General features: G+C 48.7%; 1 pseudogene; it reads left to right on the top strand.

Annotated features, from left to right (window-relative positions):
* Positions 1 to 436: 436 nt before the first annotated feature.
* LOC115931427 (ADP-ribosylation factor-like protein 2-binding protein) lies at positions 437 to 5,882 on the top strand (annotated as a pseudogene).
* The last annotated feature ends 948 nt before the right edge of the window (positions 5,883 to 6,830 follow it).

Here is a 6,830-nt window from a genome sequence, read left to right as displayed (position 1 = left end):
GCTTGTCTTTCCTTGCTTCTAGCCTAGCTGGGTTCTTTTTAACTCAGGGACTGGCCCCGAGGCCCCAGCTGCTCGGAGTGGTCGAGGCCCCACAGGTGTGAGGGCTGGGGGCCTTGAGAGGCTCGGGCACCTGGCCCAGCAAGCACCTGGGCCTGGAGTCCACCCCAGGCCTTGGGGTTCTCTACAGACTCTTGCTCCGGGTTACCCCAGATTGCTTCATCCCGCCCCGGGGAGGTGCAGAGGTGAGGCCTGTGAGACCCCCGCCACCCCCTCCTTTGCAGCTGTGACCCCGGAATCCAGTTTTCCTAAACTTGATGTAACAAGGCCCTGGCAATGGCCTGGGCACGGAGGCCTCAGTGTGGACTCCGTGGATCTAGGACGGCACCGGGGCAGAGACAGCAATTTCCCCTTCACATGACCACCACTTCCGGGTCACATGACCACCACTTCCGGGTCACGTGACGACCACTCTCTAAGCCACGTGACACTGCGGGGCATGGCGGGTAGGCGTGGCACGTGGAAACCAAGATCTATCTCTTATGGGAGTCCCGAGTCGTCAGCCTTTGTTTCACAGAACGTTCCTGCGGCTTCCTGGAGCAGCCTCGCCAGAGTCCAGACCAACAGGATGCTGCCCGCCCTGCTTAGTGTGTTGGGGGTGCTAGGCCAGGAAAGGGGCCCACGTGAGATCTGCGTAGAGAGTGATGACCCAGCCTTGCAGGGCGCTCCCGCAGCAGCTGAGGACGGCCTCGGGGTGGTCGCCCACAGGCGGCCTAACCCTGCCTGCAGCCTCGGGAGCAGCCACGGTTGGATGGGGCAGTGGGAGGCCTGCGGGGATGTGGAGACTGTGGTGGGGGTGAGAGCCCTTCTTTGATCCGCGCCGGCAGGGGAAAGGGATTTGGATCCCGGGTATGACAGTTGTAAAACAGGAGGCTGAAAATCCACGCTCCTGAGGCCTGGGTGGCCCCGAGCAGAGGGCCAGGCCCGGCCCATCCCTGCTGTCTGAGCTGGTTCTCAGGCCACCTCCCGGAAGCCAGAGCCCCTGGCAGTTGGGAGCACAGACGCTGTGGCTCTTGCTGTTAAGGCCACGGCACCCTGAGAGAACTAACACTTGTGTTAGGAAGGCAGCGGGTTCACAGCCGCTTCCTGAGCAGAGCACGCCAGGCCCACCTGTGTGGCTGTTGGGCTGCAGTTGTCTCCTGGAGACATGTCAGGGACAGGCGCCTCAGAGAAGGATGATCTGGAGTCAGGCACTCATGTGTGAGGCACTGCTGGAGTGAGGGTTGAAAGAGGGAATGGATTTGTGATTTTTTTCTAAAGTGAAATTTCTCCTGGGCATTTCCACCTTCCTCCGAATTTGCCTATACTTTAACCCTTTGCTAAGCCTTGCCTCAAGCGCATCCCCACCGCCACCGTCTGCATTTCACTGTTCTCAGGGTCGTAAATGTCCGATATTAGCCACAACCTTTTACTGGATTTGCCTTTGCCATCTTACATTGAAAACAAGGCCTTAAAAGGGAGACCGAGATTTCTGCAAGACGAGTTTCAGCTCAAATTTCTCGCCCATGAGGAATAGGGAAAACAGGTCCCTCTCCCCCTTAATGGGCAGGAGCTGACAGTGTGACTTATTGAGTGAGTCCACAGTGTTCTTTACTAAAATGTTATACATCCTCCTCCTCCAGCCTGGAGCACTGCTATCCTAAGACCACAGCTTGAGTTTTAGAAGGGAAGAGAAAAGAGAGACAGCTACAGTGAATGGCTGTGATAACTGGTGTTATCTAAACATTTGTGCTCCTGTTCTTAGCAGCTCCAGACCTGGATTCACCGTGCTGCAGGGACTGTTCTTTAAACAGTTTAGCCTAGAAGATAGAATTTTCTTTGATGGCCCATTGAAGAGGACCCAGGCAGGGAAGGACATTGAAATTCCAGTCTACTAAGCAACCTTTTCCAAAGGAGCTCTCTTTCCCAGGCTGTCTTGTTTGCAGGAGCAGCCTCCTCAAATACTTTGAAAGCCAGCAAGGCCGTGATGGTGGTCGTAGGTCCCCCACAGGGGTCCCTTCCATGGCCCTGGGAGTCCCCTAACTGTGTGTTTTGAGGGTCACAAGCATTTGTAAAAGTTGTAAAAGTAAGGCTTTTTTTGGTGTTCTTTTTCTTAAAGAGTTTATTCTTAGAAATTGTAAAAGTCCTATGCTCTACAAAACCTGGATCTGAGCCTGTTCTTGTTTTAAATGAGGAATATGAATCAGTGAATGCACCCCATAAATAACTGAGGTGCACACAGGAAGAGCCATTAAAACTTTATCTGGGCCGGCTGTGGTGGCTCACACCTGTAATCCCAGCACTTTGGGAGGCCGAGGCAGGCGGATGACGAAGTCAGGAGTTCGAGACCAGCCTGGCCAACATGGTGAAGCCCCATCTCTACTAAAAATACAAAACTTAGCCGGGTATGGTGGCACACGCCTGTAGTCACAGCTACTCGGGAGGCTGAGGCAGAAGAATCACTTGAACCCGGGAGACAGAGGTTGCAGTGAGCCAAGATTGCACCAGTGCACTCCAGCCTGGGCAACAGAGCGAGACTGTCTCAAAAAAAAAAAAAAAAAAAAAAACCCACAGAAAAACAACTTTATCTGTTCATTTTTTAAAATCAAATAAGAAAATCACGTTTTACGAATGTTACATAGACTGGTCTCTTATCCCCCAAATGCATGCATGTCAGAGGGGCACGGACATCCCTGAAGAGTGGATGAGGAGCTCCCACTGGAGGGCGGGGGCAGGGTGTGCTCACTGGCTCTTTCCTTTCAGCATTTGGTGTATGTATTCAATTGACATGGGAGCCGCATATTCAGTCTTGCTGCTTGCACTCAAAACACAAGTCGGAGTCACAGCAAAAACACTTTTAAAGTTAAGATAAAATATTGTTTATTTTTGTTATAACCTTTAAAATGTGTGTGTTTATAACAAAGCGTATTAGTGCAGTAGTTGTGCATATACGTGTAAAATCAGTAACTTACTTGGTGGGTGCTTTCTGAAAGTCTAATAGGGGTGCACCATTGAAAGTCTGGAAATTATAGTTTCAAAGTACTGTACAGGTTGAGCATCCCTAATCTGAAATCCAAAATGCTCCAAAATTTGAAACTTTGAGTTTCCAAATCCAAAAAGTTTGATATGATGCCGCAAGTGGAAAATTTCATACCTGACCTTGTGACGCATTGTGGTCAAAACTTTGTTTTATGCACAAAATTATTAAAAATATTATATAAAGTTATCTTCAGGCTATGTGTATAAGGTGTATATGAAACATAAATAAATTTCATGTTTTGACTTGGGTCTCATCCCCAAGATACCTCATTATGTGTATGCAAATGTTTCAAAATCCAAAAAACATAATAGTTTTAGTTTTCTGGTCATGACAAGACAAGAGGTCAATCACACCTCAGTACACTTCTTTCTTCACTAACCTTCATGGGACCTTTTTTACTTAAGAAATAAGCAGAAAGCAATCCTGGAAAACAAAAAACGAAGACTCCTCTGCTGAATTCAAGCAACCTCCTGATGCTGCACCCAGACTCGCCTCCCCTTTCCCTGGTTTTGACGTGATAGCTGACCAGTTTACATGATCACAATCAGAGACTGGTTCTGGCTGGTTTATGGAGGATGTGCACACAGCACCTTTGTGTCCTATCTTTCACCTTTTGACATAGAGCCTAATTTTACTGCATTTTAATATTACATCTTCATCCCAACTGAACATGGGACACATGTAACATACAAGTTTGCTTCCCACACAGGTGTATGACCTTTCTTCATGAATATTCATAGCTTCTCCTATAACCTGTTAAATATTTATATTTAGCTAACCTGTTTAACATAAAACTCCTATCTCACCCTCCTTCCCTCCAAGCACCTGCTTTCAGTCTCAACGGAAGGCTCCATTTCCCAGCCTGCAGGTTGCAGCCCATCATAAGAAATAAAGTTCTCTAAACAAATTTACAAGAAAAAAACCCCATCAAAAAGTGGGCAAAGGGTATGAACAAACACTTCTCAAAAGAAGACATTTATGCAGCCGACAGACATATGAAAAAATGCTCATCATCACTGGTCATTAGAGAAATGCAAATCAAAACCACAATGAGATATTGTCTCATGCCAGTTATAATGGCGATTATTAAAAAGTCAGGAAACAACAGATGCTGGAGAGGATGTAGAGAAATAGGAATGCTTTTACACTGTTGGTGGGAGTGTAAGTTCAACCATTGTGGAAAACAGTGTGGCGATCCCTCAAGGATCTGGAACTAGAAATACCATTTGACCCAGCCATCCCATTATTGGGTATACACCCAAAGGATTATAAATCATTCTACTATAAACACACATGCACATGTACGTTAATTGCGGCACTATTCACAATAGCAAAGACTTGGAACCAACCCAAAAGTCCATCAATAATAGACTGGATAAAGAAAATGTGGCACATATACACCATGGAATACTATGCAGCCATAAAAAAGGATGAGTTCATGTCCTTTGCAGGGACATGGATGACGCTGGAAACCATCATTCTCAGCAAACTACCACAAGAACAGAAAACCAAACACTGCATGTTCTCACTCACTCATAAGTGGGAGTTGAACAATGAGAACACATGGACATAGGGAGGGGAACATCACACACCGGGGCCTGTTGGGGGGCAGGGCAGGCATAGCATTAGGAGAATTACCTAATGAAGGTGACAGGTTGATGGGTGCAGCAAATCACCATGCCACGTGTATACCTATGTAACAAAACTGCACGTTCTGCACATGTACCCCAGAACTTAAAGTATAATAAAAAAAATGTAAATAAAGTTCTCAGTTGGGACCCACATGGGTGGTGGGCAGAGCGGCTGTGGCCACACCCGGGAGCCTGAGGCTGGGCTTCACCAGCAGGCACTGACCTGGTTGGGCAGTGAGTGGGCATGGCCTGGGCGGTGAGGCCTCCTCCCCACTGTGCCCTCCAAGCAGGTTGGGCCGCAAGCGGGCTACGAGCCTTAGGGCTGCTGGCCCACTCTGGTGGGTAAGGCGGCAACAAAGGATGCCTTAGAAGAAAAGAGCTTTATGCTGTCTCTCTCCTCCACCTCTGATGCAGAATTTGAGGCTCTGGTGGGATATTTGGAGGACGCTATCATGGATGAGGAGTTCCAGTTACTACAGAGACATTTCATGGACAGGTACTACCAGGAGTTTGAAGACACAGAAGCGAATAAGTTCACCTACATGCTATTTTTAATGAATTCATTTGATAGAAAAATACATTCAAGAATCACTGCTGGAGTGGATTCCTGGATTTAACACGGCAGCTTTCACAGCAGCCTTGCAGCACCATAAAGATAAAGGCTGGTGACATATTTGACATGCTGCTCACATTTGTGGATTTTCTGGCTTTTGAATAAATGTTCCTGGACTGCAAAGCAGAAGAAGAAGGCTGGAAGCCGGGTGCGGTGGCTCACGCCTGTAATCCCAGCACTTTGGGAGGCTGAGGTGGGCGGATCATGAGGTCAGGAGATCGAGACCATCCTGGCTAACACGGTGAAACCCCGTGTCTACTAAAAATACAAAAAATTAGCCAGGCGTGGTGGCGGGCGCCTGTAGTCCCAGCTACTCAGGAGGCTGAGGCAGGAGAATGGCGTGAACCCAGGAGGCGGCGCTTGCAGTGAGCCGAGATTGCACCATTGCATTCCAGCCTGGGCAACAGAAGTGAGACTCCGTCTCAAAAAAAAAAAAAAAAAAAAAAGAAAGAAAAGAAAAAGAAAAAAAGGCTGGAGACTGGACCTGAGCAGAGGTTTAGTCGTGACTTTGTTGTGCAAATCATCTTCTATGCCGACTTCCCAAGACAGTCTGTGGCGCTAGGTTTCCAGGCAATGAATGGGATCGTTGTGGATGTTACTGACCCAGTAGACGAATAGGCTCAGCTAATGGTGACAGAATAATACATCTTGGAGAGACTGACTCTGTTCTGTAACTCTTTATTCATGATAAGTATTGATAGGTCAAAAGCAAAATGACCTAACCCTCCTAGACTTATTTCTCCTGAAACACCTTTTTGTATTAACTTAGTGCTTAATAACCCTGGAACTCCTCCCCTGCTCGTGTAGATCCAAATAGACCCCTCTCTCCTCTCTCCGTGCTTCCGAGGCAGACTCCTTGGGAGCAAACCCATGCCAAGCATTCCACCCAGGGCTCCTACCCCCAGCATGCATGTTGGTGTGCCAACAGTGTGGAACAATCCTCCACCACGACCCTCCGTCCCAGTGTGGAACGACCCTCCACCACGACCCTCCATCCCAGTGTGGAACGACCCTCCACCACGACCCTCTGTCCCAGTGTGGAACAACCCTCCACCACGACCCTCTGTCCTGGTGTGGAATAACCGTCCACCACGACCCTCCGTCCCAGTGTGGAACGACCCTCTGCCACAACCCTCCGTCCCAGTGTGGAACGACCCTCCGTCCCAGTGTGGAACGACCCTCCACCACGACCCTCTGTCCCAGTGTGGAACAACCCTCCACCACGACCCTCTGTCCCGGTGTGGAACAACCCTCCACCACGACCCTCTGTCCCGGTGTGGAACAACCCTCCACCACGACCCTCTGTCCCGGTGTGGAACAACCTTCCACCACGACCCTCTGTCCTGGTGTGGAATAACCCTCCACCACGACCCTCTGTCCTGGTGTGGAATAACCCTCCACCACGACCTTCTGTACCAGCAGGGTTTGCATGAATCTTTTTGTGCACTCACAGCTCTTTCTCTCTCTCTCTCTTCTTTTTTTTTTTTTTTTAACATGGGTCAGAGTTTCA

The sequence above is a fragment of the Gorilla gorilla genome, chromosome 17 (genome assembly GCF_029281585.2).
Source record: "Gorilla gorilla gorilla isolate KB3781 chromosome 17, NHGRI_mGorGor1-v2.1_pri, whole genome shotgun sequence".
Classification (NCBI taxonomy): domain Eukaryota; kingdom Metazoa; phylum Chordata; class Mammalia; order Primates; family Hominidae; genus Gorilla; species Gorilla gorilla.
The sequence above is the reverse complement of the archived record's forward strand: the minus strand, read 5'-3'. Positions and strand labels throughout refer to the sequence as shown.